A 20,905-nucleotide genomic window follows, 5' to 3' on the forward strand; every position below is an offset into this window, starting at 1 on the left:
GGGGAGCACCTTTCAATATGGTGGAAGGTGAGCCCTTCAAGCAATTGATGCAGGCTGTTGCACCACAGTACTGTGTGCCATCATGTAAGACCTTCAGCCAAACTGTGGTACCAGCCTTATACAGGTCTTGTGTTGGGGTGCTCAAGGAGGAGATTGGAAGGGCAGGTGGACAGGCAGTGCACCTGACCAGTGACCTGTGGAGTGCGTGTAGTGCCCAGCAAGCCTTCCTGTCCCTGATGTCACATTGGTGGCAGGCCAAGGTGTCCCATGATGTAGTTCAAACATCTGGATCCTCGTCAGCAGTTGACAAACAGGGGCACTGTTCCTTCCTCCTGCACGCTGAGGTGCTTGATGAAAAGCACACAGCGCAAAACATCCTGCAAGCCCTGCAAAAAATGTTGTTGCAGTGGTTTGGACAGGCAGACAGAAACTACCGGATTGGCTATGTTGTCACTGATGGAGGCAGCAACATGGTCAAGGCTGTAAGGGATGGCAGCTTTGTGGGTGTGCGCTGCTCAGCCCACCTTCTCCACCAGGATTTAAACTGACAGTTTTCGGTTGGTGGAGGCTATTTCTGGCAGTGATGGAAGGCTGTCCAAAGTAGTGGACTCTTGTTGGAAGATAGCTGGTCACTTCCATCAGAGTGTGAGGGACAGCCACCTCCTCAGGGTGGAACATAGGAAGGCAGGCCTTCCAGAACACTGCCTAAAACAGGATGTGGGGACTAGGTGGAATTCAACCCTAGCAATGCTGGAACGCATCCTTGAAAAGCAGAAGGCTCTCCATGCCATGCCCTGTGATCATAACATTGGCACAGAGAGACCTTTAGGCACGGAGGACTGGGTCATAATTGGGCAGATTATGGCAGTCCTCAAACCTTTCTGTCACAGAACACCTAAGCCGTGAGGATGCCAGCAATGGTCATGTGCTCCCACTCTTCAACCACCTTAAAAGCAAATTGGAGCTGTTGAAGTCGGCCGAGGAACCTTTGCCTGGTGGTGGCCCTCAACCTGATGTGTTGGCTCTGCTAAACACATTTCTGATGGAGTTGGGCAGACGCACGCAGGAGTTGACCGCCTCTTGCCCAGAACTGATGCTGGCTGCCATGTGTCACCCTCGCATCAAGGGCAAAATGGCTGTGCAGTGAAGTGCTCTGACAACAGACAAATCGACGGGGTGCGTCAGAGAGAAAGGCAGATGGTAAGGCTGGGAGAGGAGGAAGAAGATATTGAACACCCCCTCTCCCATGCATCATCTAGTGAAGTGAGCAGAGCTCCTGCCAGCGGAGCATCTTCTGTCTTGGCTGAGGCACTTGACACCCTAATGGGAACCTCCAGCATAGTATGCCCCAATAAAACCCATATCAGCAAAGGAGATTGTCATGTCCTATTTGTCAGCCCCACCAGTGCACCCCACCACAGATCCAATGTTTTTTTTGCAGGAGAAGAGCGAGGAGTGGCCTGCCCTCGTAGATATTTCCAAGGACCTACTGTCCTGCCCTCTGACAAGTGTCCAGAGTGAGCGGGTGTTTTCTGTGACGGGAAACATCCTGTCACCCCAAAGATCCCAGTTGTCCCCCCAGCTAATGGAGCAGTTAGCATTTTTGAAAATCAAATTGCCAAAGCTGTGGTACCCCTCCCTCACTCTGAACATTCCTTGAACTGACTGTCTGCAGCAGAAATGGCCATTTGGTCTTAGTTGGTCCCTGTCCCTCCACACAATCCCTCCCCTCGCTTCTCGTCTATCCCTATTTGCTTGTGACATCATCTGGGATGGACGAGAAGAAAGGAGGGGCCGCCAGGGAGCAGTGGAAAGAGAACTTATTACACACGCTTCCTGCACTACTCTGCATGCTGGCTGGTAAACTTTGTGCCCTGATGTTCCCTGATGTTCCCCAATGTGCCCCAAATGTGCTCCAATATGCCCTGATGTGCCCTGATGTGCCCCCACCATTCTTCTCATTTACACATATGACTGCTAGAACAGATAAAGACATTTAGGGAAATTGATCAAAATTGGAGCGAACAGAATCTGGAGCAGTTGCCCATGGCAACCAATCAGCTTCTCTTCAGTTCATTCCATTAAGATTTGAAAATGAAAGAGAGAAGTTGATTGTCTGCCATGCACAGCTGGTCCAGTTTTCGCCTGCTCCTGTTAGGGTCCAGGTGTGGAAGCCCGACTTGTAGGAGGAGACCTCTCTTACAACGCTGGTTCAGGAGCCGCTGGAATGGGGACAGCTGTCTCGAGAGCACAGTGGGTAGGAGTGCCTGCTGGATAGGACCGCTGGAGCTGGTAGTAGAGCGGAGGATCCTCTGGAAAGGCTGAGCGACTGGAGGTTGCTGGAAGGCTGAGAAATGCAGACAGTAGCTTCAGAAGCCGAGCACTGAACAGGCAGAAGGCTGGAGCAGAGTCAGACGGTCCGGGTCAAGGTAAGTAGGCAGGTGGCAACAGGAGGCAAGAGGTGTCGGTAAAACTGGCAGAGGTCGGCAACGGAATCGTAGGCAGGAGAGGTAGCGAGGTCAGGCAGGCCGGGTCGGGTTCGGAGAAGGCAGAGAAGTCAAACAAGCCGGGTCGGTAACGGTAGCAGGTAATCAGGTTCAGAATCAGGTATTCAGGCACACAGGAGCTGAGACGAAACAGCGCCGCACCGGCGCGCTTGAGGAACCTTTAAACGTTCAGTGGCGGGAAGTAGCGCACGAACGCCACTCACGACCACGCGAACGAGCGCGCGCACGAACGGCACTCACGACCGTGCATACTAACGTGTAAACGAACGCGAACGCGTACACGAACGCGCAGGAAACACGTGCCGACGCCTGTGTGAACGCAGCTGTGCCTGTCTATTGCTGGTAAGTTCCTGACAGCTCCCGTTTTGGAGAGCACATGCGCACCAAACAATTTCCAGTGACCCCGCACATCCCCGGTCACCCCACACAGTGCAGGGGATTTATCAAAACTGGAGCAGCTATGCATGGCAGCCATGTGCTCATTATGAGGGGCTCCCACCATCCCTGTGCTGTGCTGACTTCCTCCTGGGGCTGTACCCCTGCTGTGCTCAGTATGTCAGCACAGCACAGGGATGGTGGAAGCCCCTCATAATGAGCACAGCAGGGGTACAGCCCCAGGAGGAAGTCAGCATAGCACAGGGATGGTGGGAGCCCCTTATAATAAGCATAATGAGTCGATTTTTTAATTCATCATAATGAATGTTCGTAATTGTTACGAAAAGCTAACGAACCCAACGATCCGAATTTCGTAAACAAAATTTCGTATTTCGTACAAAATTCGGAAGCATTGCAATTTGTATTTCGGATCCTCCCGAATGTACGAATTTACGGAAATTTGTACGAATTTTTGATTTGTACGAAACTAATCGCACTATTGTGTTTGCCTCTTTCTCAGAATGTGATTATTCAGCATGTGTCGAAGGTTTTAGGCTGGGTTCACACAGCTGCGGGTGGGAGACCCGGATGTGATTCGCACCGCACTGCAGTGCAAATCGCATCCGATCTCTGTGCGATGCGAGTTCAGCCATACAGATAGTATGGCTGAATTCGCATCGCACCCGCCGCAAACTCGCACAGGACCCTTTTTTTGGTCCGCAGCAGAATCAGATCGCATGGGTGTTCACACCATGCGATCCGATTCCTGTCCGAGTTTGCAGATCGCACTGCGATATGCGGACTGATCTGGGGGTGTCATTAAGATTTAATTGACACTCCCAGCAGTCCGCATAGGGCAGTGTGAACTGCCGGCGGGAGGCATGCGATGCGGGAAAACGCCGCGGATTCGCGGCGTTCCCGCATCGCTCCGGTGTGAACCTGGCCTTAAGGTAACCTGAAGTCTGATAGTTGCTGCTTTGTAAACTCCCTTATTTTATATACTCTCTCCCAGCTTCTACAGGTGTACCTGTACACAGAGCTCAGGTGCATACTCCCCTTACAATTATACAGATGTCCCATGTGTTTTGCTGTTGATCTTCAGTGCACTTGCCACACCTGCACAGCAGCTTTCTATCGTTTTCTATGGGGTAGGCAAATAGAAACATGTAATGTCTGATTCCTCTTGTGTGGCATTTCACAGATGCATGTACCTTGTGGAGGAACCCAGAACAATTAAATTCAAACAATAAAAGCACCATATATATATATATATATATATATATATATATATATATATATATATATATATATATATATATATATATATATATATATATATATATATATACACACATCCACATCCACACACACACACACTTTTTTTTTTTTTTTTATAAAACTTGCACGATTAACATATTCAGTTCAATCATTTCCCTAATTTGTGAAAACCAAGGCCTATTCAAACTATGCATTTTAACACATGTACAGGGGTTAGACATTGGGGGTTATTTACTAAAGGCAAATCCACTTTGCACTTGGAAGTGCAGTCACTTTTAATCTGAGGGGGACATGGAAGGAAAATATTTGCTTGTACATGATTGGATGATAAAATCAGCAGAGCTTCCACTCATTTCAGAGCTTCCCCTCAGATCTATAGTGACTGCACTTCCAAGTCCCCTTGTAGTGCAAAGTGAATTTGCCTTTAGTAAATAAACCCCATTGTTTACATTGCGCTACTTCACATTTGTTTGATGTGCACTGGCTGGAAAACATCATGTTCTATTGTTCTAAAGTTCACGGCCTATTGATGACAATGGTTGCACATTAACAATGGGTCACAAATTAGTGTCAGCGCATGTTAATGGTGTACAGAAAAATGTATGAAAAGGTGTAAATCTTCCCTAATAATATTTTGGTTGAAGGAAGGAGTAAACTGTGCTAATATGACTAACCTCAGTAATGTGAACTCTAGGTTTCAATCACTTTGTGTTGAACAGGTGTACCTATTTACTTTACCTGAACTTATCCAACAGACAGGGGGGAGATGTGCAGGAGGACTGGAGGTGAAAATGCCTGGGGGCTTCTGCAGCTATCATACAATACATATTCATGCAGCGTCATATCAAGTATCGAGTGACACCAGGGTAATGCTAACATTTTGTTTTACCTGGATATTCAGATTGAATGTATTTATGGGGAAAAGGTGAGACCTTGTCATTTCATATGGAAGTTTTTTATGAATGACAAGAAAAATAGTCCTTTAGTTCAACTGATTACTTATCCCAAACTACATTCAGATATTGTAAACCTTAAGACCCCTTTCACACCAGGGCGTTTTGCAGGTGCTATAGCGTTAGAAATAGCACCTGCAATCCACCCTAAAAAAGCTGCACCATTGTTTGTAGTGTGAAAGTCCGAGGGCTTTCACACTACAACGGTGCGCTGGCAGGATGTCGGGGAAAAGTCCTGCCAGCAGCTTCTTTGGAGTGGTGTGTTTACCGCTCCTCCACCGCTGCTCCCCATTGAAATCAATGGGGCAGCACTGTAATACCGCCGGAAAAACGCTGCTATTGCGACATATTGCCGGCGGTTTTAACCCTTTCTCGGCCGCTAGCGGGGGTAAAAGCATCCCACTAGCGGCCAAAATGCACCGCAAATCCGGCGGTAAAACGCCGCTAAAAATAGCGGCGTTTTACCGCCCACGCTATGGGCGGTGTGGTGTGAAAGGGGTCTAAAAGTGCCAGTTACAAATAAAACCTATAAAGGAATATGAATATTCAATCCTGAATTACTATGTGTACGGGTTTACTTATGAAGGATTTATATACCACCTAATGTATATTTTATATAATTACACTGGCTGAATAAGCAAAATGCTAGAGGTCTAATGCCAGGCATTTGCTCTCAGTTGCCTCATTGCACATGATGCAAACTAAGAACATGGTAGACATCGGGCACTAAGGCCGTGCAGATGGACAAAATCTATGCTCATGAAATGTATCGATTGTCTGTCTGCACACAGGCTACACTGTATATGTGTAGAATTATTAGGTGAATTTGGTATTGAATGTAGCCTTGAAAAAGTATTCATATTGGATATTCATAAGGTAAAGACACGCATGTCCGCTATGTTACTACATGAACGCATGTCTAGCATCGTGCATGATTCCCACGCCAAATTTATGAAGATCTGGGAACCGTGGATTTCATATGAATTTCCTGCTCTCCACGCAGCTTGCCTTGGCCTGGTTTGACCCCCCGTGTTGGGACCCCCGCGCCCGAGCCTTTTTCCCCCTTCCCTCCTCCCTTCCTCTTCCTCTTTTCTTTTCCTTCTCTCTCCCTTGCCCCTCTACTCTAGCCTTTCTTCCTTTTTACTCTTCTCTCTAGTCTCTCTCTCTTTTCTAAAAATTTCTGTTGCCCCTCATGGTAGACGGTAGCGGGTGAAGAGCTTCCACCGTGGAATTGGTAATGAGGAGAAGATTGCTTATGTTGTAATTAGTATTGATGCCATTCCCTATCTGTACTTTTCAGTTTGGATATTGTGGTGTTTAGCCCTTTGGAACTATGTTTTTGATTATACAGCCCCTGCGAGGGTGCCCAAGAAGCGGATTCTATTTCTTGTTTACTTAAATTTCCAATAAACATATTGAAACAGAAAAAGTATTCATACCCCTTAAAATTTTCCACATTTTGTCATGTTATAACCAAAAACATAAAATGTATTTTATGTGATAGACTAACACAAAGTGGCACATGATTGTGTAGTGGAAGGAAAATTATAAATGGTTAACAATTGTTTTTTAAAATTAAATAAATATGTGAAAAGTGTGGCGTGTATTTGTATTCAGTCAATACTTTTGTAGAACCACCTTTCACTGCAATTACAGCTGCAAGTATTTTTGGGTATGTCTATACCAACTTTGCACATCTACAGTGAAAATTTTTGCCCATTATTCTTGGTAAACTAACTCAAGCTCTGTCAGATTGGATGGAGAGCATCTGCAAACAGCAATTTTCAAGTCTTGCCACAGATTCTCAAGTGGATTTAGGTCTGGACTTTGACTGGGCCAGTCTAACATATTAATATGCTTTGATCTAAACCATTCCATTGTAGCTCTGGCTGTATGTTCAGGGTAGTTGTCCTGCTGGAAGGTGAACCCCTGCCCCAGTCAAGTCTTTTGCAGACTCTAACAGGTTTTCTTCTAGGATTTCCCTGTGTTTGGCTCCATCCATCTTTCATCTTCCCACAAACTCTGACCAGCTTCCCTTTCCCTGCTGAAGAAAAGCATCCCCACAGCATGATGCTGCCACCACTGTGTTTCTGTGCTCAGGGTGATGTTCAGAGTTAGTTTTGCGCCACACATAGCGTTTTGCTTTTAGGCCAACAGTTCAATTTTGGTCTAATCCACATGTTTGCTGTGTCCCCCACATAGCTTCTCGCAAACTGCTAACGTGACTTCTTATGTTTTTCTTTCAACAATGGCTTCCTTCTTGCCACTCTTCGATAAAGGTCAGATTTGTGGAGTGCACAACTAGTTGTCCTGTTGACAGATTCTCCCACCTGAGCTGTGGATCTCTGCAGCTCCTCCAGAGTTGCCATGGGCCTCTTGGCCGCTTCTCTGAATGCTCTTCTTGCCCTGCCTGTCAGTTTAGGTGGACGGCCATGTCTTGGTAGGTTTTCAGTTGTGAATACTCTTTTTCCATTTTCGGATGATGGATTGAACAGTGCTCCATAAGATGTTCAAAGCTTGGGATTTTTTTTTTTAATAACCTAACCCTGCTTTAAACTTTTCCACAACCTTATTCCTGGTCTGTCTGTGTTACTTGGCCTTCAGGATGTTGTTTGTTCACTAAGGTTCTCTAACAAACCTCTGAGGTCTTCACAGAACAGCTGTATTTATACTGAGATTTAATTACACACAGGTGGACTCAATTTACTAATTGGGTGACTTCTGAAAGCAATTGATTCCACTAGATTTTATCTAGGGTTATCAGAGTAAAGGGGGCTGAATACAAATGCACGCCACACTTTTCACATATTTTATTTGTAAAAAATTTGGAAACCCATTTATAATTTTCCTTCCACTTCACAATTGTGTCTTTCTGTTTGTGTTAGTCTGTCACACAAAATCCCAATAAAATACATTTACATTTTTGGTTTTAACATGACAAAATGTGGACAATTTCAAGGTGTATGAATACTTTTTCAGGGCACTGTATGTGCTAGAGTCCAAACATGCCAGCCAAGCCCTGGCATGCTTAAAATTAATGTGGGTTTTCTTTTCCACATTTTTTGGGTCTATATAATTGCTTCATTATAGGCTCAGTTCACAAAATTGCTGTTCTCTTGTTTGTCCATTTATTTTCCTGATACTGCACCTTATCTAGTTTATCTAGTTTTTATATTTCAAATAACAAAGGTTCATGCCACAGTTTATTTATTTTAATTTGATGTAATTGTTTTTGTTTTTTTCTATCTGCTCTGTAGTTTACCATAATATAACTATTAGAATGCAGTCAATATTTATTCATTGTCCATTGTTCAATTGAATTGAATTCAATTGAATGTAAAAGTCAACTCACACAGATTATCATACCTTAAAACAATACTAGCATCAGGCTGGTGAAAATTGTCTACGGGGGAAATGAGCCATTTGAGGCAGTAAAATTAAACGGCCAGTTAACACCGTAGAAACGCAGTCGGCATATGTGTTCCAGTGTGTTTTTGGTGCGTTTTTGATGCAGTCCAGTGCATCCCCCCCCCTCTTTTCTTAACCTTAAACAAAAGGATGTGTGTTCTGGTGCATTTTTGGTGTGTTCCAGTGCATTTTTGATGCATTTTAACCACAAGGCGACCGGGCCATACCCGAAAGACGGCTACAGCGCGGTTGGCTTATTCTGGGTGGACGTCCTCCCAGAATCTTGCTCCCGCCAGCCTCCAGTCAGTCTTTTTTGATAGCGCAAAAAATAAAAAACCCAGCGGTGATTAAATAACACCAAAAGAAAGCTCTATTTGTGTGAAAAAAAGGACAAAAATTTTATTTGGGTGTAGTGTTGCATGATTGTTGTGGTTAAACAGAGTTCCAGTACAGTCCAATGCAGGAAAAGTGCAGCATGCTCTACTTTTTTTTCTCCAGTCATCTTCCAGGACGGCACACCTGAGAGATGACTGGTCCACCTGACAGGAAACACAATCAACAACAAATTTAAAAGTCCCCACCCTTTCCTCAGACCTTCAGTTCTTGATTGTGTTTCCCACAGGATGGCAGCGAAACCAAGTTTCTTTCTAAAACTTTTTCTTATGGGGTCTGGGACCCCGTGTTTTCCGTGAGGTTTTTTCCTGGGACTTAAACAGACAGGGTCTGTGGTGCTCCCTTGTATACCCCCAGGAGAAATCTTGGGGGGGGGGGGGTATTCCTCACTCAAGGTCTCCTTAGGGAGCCTTGTAAGAGCCTCGTGGGACAGGGGAGTTGTCCCAGTAGCGCTATTCCCCTGTTGTCTCGTTTTTCTCTTACCTGCACATTTGTAGGAGTGGAGAGTTGCTGCTTTTCCCTATGCGGAACGCGAGTGGCGTGCGTTCCAACGCCACAGCGCATGTCCGGAAGTTCAAGGGCGTCACTTCCGGGTATCAAGTTCCGGAAGGGGGATGGCTGGACGCACCGGCGTGCGTTCCAGCCTCAGTGCGCAGGACCGGAAGAGGCCGTTCGTCATTTCCCGGACGACGGACCTCCTTAAAGATGGCGCCGATCGGCGCGTTTTTCAAACACAACGGGTGTGCTGTGATACACCCAGTCTCCTCGCCCGACAAGACGCTTTCCCGGAGGCAGCACTTGAAAAAAGACAACAAGGGGGACGCTCGAGACCTGATCCAGCGATCCTGCAGGGCAGCAAATCGCCATGGAAGAGGAAGGTTCGTCTGAGCAGACAGTCGTTGAGGTCGCCACTGGGGGTGAGTGATCCAACTTTATTTAGGGGCAGGTTTCTCTGGGGAAGAGCTTCTGTGCCCCTTTTAGGACTTATGTAGCTAAATTGTCTATTTTTGACTATTCCCAGGGACTGAAGGCTCTGCCCAGGGGTCAGCTGCTAGGTCTAAGGGAAAGGCTACTTCAAAGTCCAGGCGTTGTGGTTACTGTAACTCTAAGTTAGCACAAGACCACACCAAACCTTTCTGCGATCGATGTATCATCAAGCTCGCAGGCAAGGAGACCGCTCAGGTCGTGAAAGAATGTAGGGCCTTACAAGCAGAAATGTTGGCTACCCTTCAGTCTTTTCAGTCCACCCTTGTGAAGGGTTTGGAGGAAGTACCGTCAGAGAGAGAGTCTCCTCAGTTACAGGAAAACTTTTCCACATCTTATGCGGAAAGTTCCCAGGGCCAAGTCTCCCTATTATCTGAGGTGGAGGAAGGCCAAGTCCCAGATTGTAGTTCTGGAGAGGAAGATTCAGACCAAGATAGCCAGGGGGAGGCTAAGCTTGGGGGATTTTTGTTCTCGAGTGAGGACATGGAAGGTTTATTAAAAGCCATTTACACCTCAGAAGATATTCAGGTTCCCTCTGCTCAAGTCTCAGCACAGGATAGAGTATATAGAGGTTTAGGAAGGTTACAGTCCAGAACCTTTCCCATCCACCAGTCTCTGAAGGAGATAATCCTCAGAGAATGGAAGGAACCTGAACGCAAGCTTCTCAAACTGAAAGCTTGGAAAAGGAGGTGTCCCTTTAAAGATGAGGAGGAGGAAAAAAAATTTAAAGCTCTTCGCTTGGATGCAGCCTTAGCGCAGGTATCTAAGAGGTCCGATTTATCCTTTGAAGATTCTGGAAATATCCAGGATCAGATGGATAGAAAGTCGGAAACTTTACTCAAAAGAGCCTGGGAGGCGAATGCGGCGGCAATGGCGCCTGCCCTAGCTTCCGCCTGTGTAGCCAGAAATGCTGACACCTGGCTTGGCAAATTAATGGATCATGTTTCCCGCAGTAGGGAGGCGAAAGAGATCGTAGACTCGCTGGAGGTAATCAGTCGAGCGGTAGCATATGTGGCAGATGCAGCAGTGGAGACTGTTAGGACCACAGCTAAAGCAGCAGCACTTTTGAACTCTGCCAGGAGGGCTCTATGGGTCAAGACCTGGGATGGGGATTTTACTTCCAAGTCTCGCCTATGCGGCATCCCCTTTGAAGGTTCCTTGCTGTTTGGTTCAGGCCTAGATCAGGTTTTGTCCCGATCTACGGAGAAGGGCAAGAAATTTCCTGTAAGGCCCAAGAAGGAAAGGGGTAAGAAATTTTTTCGAGGCCCCTATTCAAAGACCCATCATAAGGGGAAAGCTGAACAAAGGAGGAAGTGGAACTTGGGAAAAGGAAAAGAAAAAAGTGCAATTCTTTTCTCCAGCTCTGGAGCCTCTCAGAAAGAAGGCAAATGACGCCACCGTAAAGGTAGGCGCAAGACTCAGCGATTTCCTTCCCCAGTGGGAAAGGATTACGCAGAGTCCATACATTTTAAACCTTTTAGAAGTGGGGTACAGACTGGAATTTCAGACTCATCCCCCACAGGAATTTCTGGTTACTTTTCCTCCCAGGGACCCAACCAAGGCAGAAGGGTTACTGAAAAATCTAAAGGAGCTAGCAGAGCAAGGGGTTATTACTCCAGTACCAACCAATCAGCTTACCCAGGGTTTTTACTCACACGTATTTGTGGTTCCAAAACCCTCAGGAAAATTTCGGTTGATAATAAATTTGAAGAGACTCAACCGTTACCTGCTTCACAAAAAGTTCAGGATGGAGAGTATTTACTCAGTAAGAAAACATCTGCAGAGAGGAGTCTTTATGGTCACCCTGGACCTAAAAGACGCTTATCTACACGTACCCATTGCTCCCAAACACCAGAAGTACCTACGCTTCGCAGTTTGCATACAGCAGAGGATACAACACTGGTAGTTCAGGGCTCTTCCCTTTGGGCTGGCGGCAAGTCCAAGGATATTCACGAAGGTGTTAGCCGAAGTAGTAGCATACCTACACCTGCAGGGGATAGGGTTAATACCCTATCTGGACGACTTGCTGATCTACAGTGTGGATCCGAGGCAAGCAGTAATAGACAGAGACATCATGTTAGAAACTCTGGAGACCTTGGGCTGGATGGTCAGTCGGGAGAAGTCCTCGCTGACTCCATCTCAGTTCAAACTATACCTAGGCTACCTGTTAGACTCGCAGGCACAGAAGGTATTCTTACCAACAGAAAAGGTAACAAAGGTCCAGAATGCGGTTGTCACCCTTCTCGAAAGAGGAGAAGCCTCTCTGAGATGTATAATGAGACTGCTGGGTCTCATGACGGCCTGCATTCCGGCAGTAACCTGGGCACAACTTCATTCTCGGGAGCTTCAGGCTTTTCTGCTTGCCTCATGGGGAGGAAAAAGAGGAACATTAGAGAACAGAGTACCCATCACAGAGGAGGTATCTCGTTCTCTGCGGTGGTGGCTCGACCCACAGAATTTGTTGAATGGTCGCCCCTGGTCTCAGGTAAACCCTTTTGTCTTAACCACGGATGCCAGCGCTTGGGGTTGGGGGGCTCATCTGGGAGACCGATATACCCAAGGGTCCTGGAACCACAGCCAAGCCAGGGAGTCTTCCAATTTCAGGGAGCTTCTGGCAGTAGGCAAAGCCCTAGACTATTTCCGAGAGGAACTGCAGGACAAGGAGGTTCAGGTCCTCTCGGACAACCTGGTTATGGTGGCATACTTAAACCACCAAGAGGGGACAAGGTCGGACAAACTAAGACGATTAGCACAACAGATCCTTGTGAAAGCAGAAAAGAGGGTCCTTTCACTGTCAGCGATTCATATAAGGGGCTCACTCAATCTGCAAGCAGATTTTCTAAGCAGACAGCCCATCCTTCAAGGGGAATGGGGATTGAGCAAAGAAATCTTCTCCCTGGTGTGCAGACATTTTGGCAAGCCAGAAATAGATTTGTTCGCTTCCCGGGAGAATGCGAAGGTTCTCAGGTTTTTCTCCCTTTACAAGGATCAAGAAGCAGAAGGGATAGACGCTCTTATACAAGTGTGGGATTTCAGGCTGGCTTATGCCTTTCCCCCATTGGTGCTCCTTCCCAGAGTCCTACAGAAATTAGCCTACTCAAGGTCAGACCTGATACTGATAGCACCCTGGTGGCCCAAGAGAGTTTGGTTTCCCACCATTCAGAGTCTCGCGATAGCTCCCCCACTGCGTCTGCCGGTGCAACGAGACCTACTCAGTCAGGGTCCAATCTTTCACCCCGACCCGGGTCGTCTCTCTCTGACAGCATGGCTATTGAAAGGGAAATACTCCGAGACAGGGGCTGTTCGGAAAAAGTGATAGATACTCTTCTCCTCAGTAGGAAAGGCGTCACCAGAAAAATTTATGCAAAGGTCTGGAAAGTCTTCTCCCACTGGTTACAGTCTAAGGAGGGGGCTCTCCAGATGATACCTACCATCCTAGACTTTCTTCAGGAGGGGGTGGACCAGGGTTTGGCAGTTAGCACCCTAAAAGTCCAGGTGGCAGCCCTGTCCGTGTTTTTTGATAGGAAGCTAGGACAGGAGCCGCTAATAAAAAGATTTTTGTCAGCCAGGGAAAGGGTAGTTCCAGTTAGGTCGGTCAGTTGCCCTCCATGGGATCTGTCCCTGGTATTAGATGCCCTAACAAGGGGGCCTTTTGAGCCGGTGGCTCAAATTTCGGTTAGACTTTTGTCGTTTAAGTTGGCCTTCCTCCTGGCTATCACTACGGCCAGGAGGGTGAGTGATATACAGGCTCTGTCAATTAAAGAGCCGTTTTTGCGCATCCTAGAGGATAGGGTAATCCTCACTCAGGATCCTCTTTATTTGCCAAAGGTAGCTTCATTATTTCACAGAACACAGGAGATTATTCTCCCGTCCTTTTGCCAGAATCCTAAGAATAAGGAAGAGGAAAGATTTCATTTCTTAGATGTCAGGCGTTGTCTCCTAGTCTATTTAGAAAGGGTGAAAGACTTTAGGAGATCCAGTCATTTATTGGTCACCTTTTCAGGGAAGAAAAAGGGTCTTCAAGCATCTAAGTCTACGATAGCTAGATGGGTTAGACAAGCCATATCCATCGCTTATAGACAGGCAGGTAAACCAGTACCAACCCGCCTTAAGGCGCATTCAGCCAGATCCCTAGCGACCTCCTGGGCAGAGAGGGCAGGCGCCTCAATCGACCAGATCTGCAAAGCAGCAACATGGACGAGCCATAGAACATTTCTGAGGCACTACAGAGTGGAGCTGTTGTCCCCTCAGGATTTGGCATTTGGCAGGAAGGTCCTACAAGCGGTTGTACTGCCCTAAAGGTAGGCCTGAACTTCTTGCTTATCCTCTCAGGTGTGCCGTCCTGGAAGATGACTGGAGAAAATGACCAGTTACACTTACCGGTAACGTCTTTTCTAGGAAATCTTCCAGGACGGCAGGCCTACTCCCTACCCTTGTTTTATTGATGTGGTATATTAATTCTTCACAGAATGTTCCCTCTGACACTGGTGTGGGATTTTCTTTACCATAACTGAAGGTCTGAGGAAAGGGTGGGGACTTTTAAATTTGTTGTTGATTGTGTTTCCTGTCAGGTGGACCAGTCATCTCTCAGGTGTGCCGTCCTGGAAGATTTCCTAGAAAAGACGTTACCGGTAAGGCTGGGTTCACACTGCTGCGGGGGGAGAACCGGATGTGATTCGCACAGCAAATCACATCCGATCTCCGTAGCGCTGCGAGTTCAGCCATACAGATAGTATGGCTGAACTCGCAGCGGTCCCGCAGCAAACTCGCACGGGACCCTTTTTTGGGTCCGCAACGGAATCGGATCGCATGGGGGTTCACACCATGCGATCCGATTCCTGTGCGAGCCGGCAGATCGCACTGCGATATGCCGACGGATCTGGGGGTGTCATTAACATAACATTGACACCCCCAGCCGTCCGCATAGGGCAGTGTGAACTGCCGGCGGGAGGTGAGCGATGCGGGAAAACGCAGCGGATTCGCGGCGTTCCCGCATCGCAATAGTGTGAACCCAGCCTTAGTGTAACTGGTCATTTTTTTATTTTTTTTTGTTTTTCTTCTGGAATGCACTGAAACTGCAAGCACTGGTATGAACCATGCAATTGAAAACCATATAAACTATTTTCTGTGTGTTTTTGATGCAGTAAAAACGCACTGAACTTCATATTTTGTGAACTGGCCCTTCGTAAAATAAAACAATTTACGAGTTATCAAGGCTTTCAATAGTTAACTGTTCAATAATGTAGGAAGAAAAGACAATTAAAATGAACAGAAGATACAATAAATAGAGGGTCATGATATAACTAGTTCATCTTCAAATTGTGTCATATGTTGAAAGGTAATTTAAAGCAGAGGTCCACCCTAAAGTGGACCTTCCGCTCATTGGAATCCCCCCCCCTTCCGGCGCCACAATTGGCACCTTTCAGGGGGGAGGGGGGTGCAGGTACTTGTACAGTACAGGTATCTGAACCCACTTCCGGGATAGCTCTCTGCGGAAAGGGGCGTAGATTACGCCCCTTTCCGAAAGTCCCCCGCTTCCTGCTGGGAAACGCACAGATCCCAGAGGCAGCGGGTCCATCCTTATTGCGCAGCGCGACTCGCGCATTCGCAGTAGGGAACCAGGAAATGAAGCCGAAAGGCTCCACTTCCTGATTCCCATACCCAAGATGGCGGCGGCAGCACCCGAGAGACGATCGAGAGATCGGCTTCGGGTGCCGACATCGCGGGCGCGCTGGACAGGTAAGTGTCACTATTTTAAAAGTCAGCAGCTGCAGTATTTGTAGCTGCTGGCTTTTAAAAAAAAAAAACGCGGACTCCCGCTTTAAAGTCTGGCAGTGGCTACTTTGTCAACTGCCTGATTTCACACACAAGGTTCTTTATTAGAAAAAGAAAAAAAGCATAGCCTTTCGTCTAGTGAGTGTGCATATACACTTGTTCTTTGCGAATTGGACAAACACAGCTGTTCTGTCATTTTTCTCATCTGAATTAATATTTCTTTATTATGGGCAGTAGTAAAATACCAGATTATGGCTATTAGATGGATTTGAGGAGCATAGTAAACATATACTGTATGTCATTGTAACAAGAGATGCAATGTAACCATTCTATAGAATGTTAGAAGGAATTAGAAAATAAATGTCACCAATCCCAGTTTCTGCCTGTGAGACCTTTTTGTAGTAAAGAGGAATGTAATCAACTACAGGGCCCTGTTTGATGCTGTTTTGCACATTCAGAATAGGGATGGACTAAACACCCCCCTAGGTTTGTGCCCGGGGGTCCCCTTAGTCTGCCTGTAAAGTGGCGCATATGTGCGATGTGTAGAACAGTGCCGCATCAATAATGACGTTTCTAAAGGGAAACAATTTCACTTGCTTGCGGCTGTAATGTATTGACAGGTCCCAGCACTATAGATGAAAAATCAAGGAAAAAAACAGCGTAGGGTCCCCCTCTCCCCAGTTCATACCAGGCCCTTAGGGTCTGGTATGAATATTATTGGGAACTTCATGCCAAAATGTAAAAAAAATGGCGTGAGATCCCCTCCACAATCCATACAAGACCCTTATCTGAGTATATGTGTATGTATATATCTATATATAATAATTACATTACACTGACTGACTGCACACTACACTATCTACTTGCCTAATCTCCAATCATTCACTATATATGGCCACCGTGTAAGCAGCAGCCTTATATAATGTGAGGCGTGGACTTGGCCCCTGAGCCATGATTGGTCAAAGGCTCTCACAGCACAATGCGCTGTGATTGGCCAAAGCATAAAGGTCAGGTGCATGCTTTGGACAATCAGCAGCCATCAATGCACTGCGATCTCTCAGTGCATTATGGGGCGCTCCACAACAGGTTGCTACGAACAAATGAACACCTGATGTTCGTGTCAAACTTACTTTCAACACTAGCATTGGGACCATCCTGAATTCAGAACCTGGCAGACTTTGCGGTTTATTTACTACAAGGTTATTCACTTAGCAAAGTAAATGTTTACTTTTAAAGCTTTGTTCACTTTGAATACACAATGAGGTGCTGTATGTTATTATTTTTATTTTTTTTGTACATTGTTGGGTATTCGAAGTTAAGATACTGTAGGTCCCCCTTATTTACTAACATTCATATGCAAATTTACCATGTGCTTTGCTAGATGAACAGCCTTTGTTCATCCTAGCAAATCAACATAATTTTGTAAGATCAGGTAGAATATTGGGTACTAAGGCCGGCCATACATGGCATCGAAACCTGCTGAACTGGCTGAGATTTGAACCATTAATGGGCAGGCTGAATGTACCAAGTTTATTGATCATTCAACTTGGGTACAACCCACCTCCCGGGAGCAGACAATTGCTTGGTAGGAGGAATTTCCCTGTCAGCACTGTTGGTGTTAATGGGGACATCATGTGAATTTCTTTAATGCAACCTATGCTGAAAAGAAATTTGCACCATGTATGTCTTTGCCTAGCTGTCAAATTTAAGGTGTGTTTTTTTTTTTTTTTTTTTTTTTTTTTTCTCCCTCTCACTCAAGCTGAAAAATCAGACTTACAACAATTTACACAATTATTAAAGAGTAACTTTTTTGGAGAAATTCCCCTGTGGGTGATCTATGTATTTACATTGTAGGGATTGTAACAAACTTTGTAGCAGATTCCTACCTTTTGTTATTCTGAAGAAATCCCTGTGTGTTTGCCTGTGCTCATGTGGGAAAGTGAATCTAATGGGAGTTGTTTCATAATTCATCCATCGGCTGCTGCACCTGCAGAGCTCTGAGGAATGCTGCTGGGCCTGCATCCCTTTTTAGATGCAATTTCCTATTGGGAGTATTGTACCAAAAATACAATTTTTTTTAAAAGGGATGCCTGAAATCTGACTTGTATCTTAGTGCAGACTTCTGGGAAAATAGGAGAGCCAATCATACAAGAAGGAAATAATGCTTTCGGGGGGGGGGGGGGGGGGGATGCGTTGTGTACACGTTTGGTGTACAAAATACTTTCAGGTAGCCATATTGCATTGCATTGCATTGCATTTCCATAAAATTACAGCGGCTGCAGATTGAAAAGGAAAGATTTTTAACCACTTCAGCCCTGTAAGAATTTACCCCCCTTCCTGACCAGAGCACTATTTTTTTCCTCAGTTTAGGCCAATACATATTATTGCAATTTTTTTACCAAAAATATGTAGAATAAGTGTGTATTGATTGGTTTGCGCAAAAGTTATAGCGTTTACAAAATAGGGGATATGACATGACATTTTTATTAATATATATATTTTATTTTTATTTTTTTCATTGGTGGTGATAAGCGATTTTATTTTTATCTTTTTTATCATGACTGCGACATTAAGGCGGACACATCATACATTTTTGACACATTTTTGGGACCATTGCCATTTATACAGCAATCAGTGCTATACAAATGCACTGATTCCTGTGTAAATGACACTGGCAGTGAAGGGGTTAACCACTAGGTGGCAGTGTAGGGGTTAAGTGTGTCCTAGGGGCGTGTTTGGGGGGGGGTGGCTTTGTATGACACATCACTGATCTCTGCTCCGATCACAGGGAGCAGAGATCAGTGACACTGTCACTAGGCAGAACGGGGAGATGCTTGTTTACATTAGTATCGCCCCGTTCTTCCTCCTTGTGAGGTCCCAGTGATCAAATCCGCGGGACCCACGACCCGACTCACAGGGTGTGCGCGGCCGCTGGTCGCCTCTTAAAGGGCAACATACAGGTACACGACACACAGGTACGAGATTCTGCCTGTACGAGCCCTTCTGCCGACATATATTGGCGTGAGGCGGTCGGCAAGCGGTTCATTCAATTACAATATGACTTGTTGCAATTGTATACACTATATTATCTTTTCTTTATTTGCTGTATTTTTGTTACCCTTTAAATATCAACCGTTACCTAGAAATGCTTTTATCTACTTTCCCGTACCATGTTAAGAGCCATGGTAGCAACGATCCTGCTCTTGTGCACATTGCAGGAGTGAGGGCTGGGAGAGGTGCTGCACACAAGCTTTTTTACCTTTAATGCAATGTATGCGTTAAGGTAAAAAAAAAAACTTCTAACTTTAGAACCACTTGAAGTTTAGGTATGGCAGTTTGTACATAGTTAATTAGTCCTATCTGGACTAATGTAAGTGTACATGTGTTATACCTGTGGAAGCTGTAAATTACTGTAGTAAGTACTACTACTACAGAGGTTGCCCTTAGCTTTGGGTTCCTGGGCCAAGAAATTACCCTTCTGAATAGCGAGCACATTTGCTCGCTTGATACAGGAACCATTTAGGGAACACGTTACATTCTTTCAATGAATGCAAAGTGTTCTCTGATTGGATGAGGTGGGTGGTGATATCATGAGCTCCACCTCGTCCAGTTAGAGAACTCTTTGTATTGATTGAGAAAATGGAAAGTGTTCTCTGAATGGCACCTGTGTGCAGTAAACTAGTGGCAATCCCTAGCATATTAGTGTCTTGAAGTGCTATCCATTTTCCATAGGGAAGCCACAGGTGTGGCACATAAATACTTACAATGGCCCAAGCTGCATCAATGTAATTATGGAAAAAAAATTGTCATACCTGAGGTTTTATTCCTATATTGCTCAGTTGGAACGAGTGTTCTTGCTGCGTGATTTAAAAAGACAGATTTTGCACATGCTCTTGATAGATGAGAAGGGGTGGTCTAGGGAAAGTTCACTGTTGTAGATTTTCTGTAAAGGTGAACTTACACTTTAAATACCCCCTGAAAGAATTTTCTATCAGTCTCTGGTAAGAAAAGGGTATTACAGGCTGGTAGGCAGGCAGAACTTCAGCCATTTTTTTCATCTTTTCATCTATTAAATCTTCTGCCCTTGTTTTAACTTTTGTTTTTCTGCCAGTAAATATCTGATAGAGCTCACTTCCTGGTGTTTGTCTGGTCACTAGCCTAGACTTACATAGCATGCACCCCCCCCCCCCCCAGGGGTGGACTGACAACTCATGGGACCCCCGGGCAATAGTAGATTATGGGGCCCCCAGGCAATCCGAGATTATGGGGCCACACACTATACAATCACACAGTATACACATACATGTACACACAGTATACACAGACATGTTTCTATTGGCTGAGAAGGTACTGGAGAGGTGGGGCAGCTATAATCTCAGGATTTTTAGACCAAAAGGATGTCGGTAAGGGAGAGTTCTGAAATGGATGTAAAAAAAAAACACATATTTTTACATACTGGTTTTACTGAGGCTGGCAACCCTGATGGGGGGGGGGGGGGCCCTAGTGGCTCAGGGCCCTCGTGCAATGCCCGAGTGGCCCAATGGTCAGTCTGCCCCTGCCCCCCTCTCTCTCTCTCTCTCTCTCTCTCTCTCTCCTGAAAGTTTACCAGCAAGGGAGGGGGTGAATCATAAGAGGGCCAATGAGAACTGCAGGACTGGAGGAGGGGCCTCTGTGTAAATCCAGGAAGTGAACAGGCAGCAGCTTCAGCTGCCCACAGTTAAGCTGGTTTCAGACAGACTCAGTGGAGGGAGATTTCTGCAGCATATTTAGCAAGTAGAATATCACAGTATACATAGCTCCTAACTGTCCCTGATTTGGAGCAATGTCCCTCATTCCACCTCATTTGTCCCTCATTTTGGTTTGATCTATATAGTTGTATATAAAATGCACTTTTTATCTTTCCCAGCGCTAAACCTTTCATCCAATTTCTAAATTGCTGCATTTGTAATTTTTAAAAGCCCATATTAAGGAATAGTAGTGGTAAAAAAAAAAATCCCTTTTGGATTGAATTAACTTTTTGGGGGTTATTCCCCCTTTAAGGGGGTGTGGCAGGGGCCATGTCCTATGCCTACATACATTTGCTAGTAGGTGTCCCTCATTCCCATCTCAGATTGTTGAGATGTTTGCAGTACATATATAAAATAATATGCAAAGTGGTTGGAGGGAAGCTTCAGAAGGGCACGTATGTTTTTATTACAAATTATGTGAGCAGATTGCAGTTCTTCTTTAAGT

The sequence above is a fragment of the Lithobates pipiens genome, unplaced genomic scaffold (assembly GCF_037356315.1).
Source record: "Lithobates pipiens isolate NorthernLeopardFrog02 unplaced genomic scaffold, aLitPip1_a1.2 Scaffold_16, whole genome shotgun sequence".
NCBI lineage: Eukaryota > Metazoa > Chordata > Amphibia > Anura > Ranidae > Lithobates > Lithobates pipiens.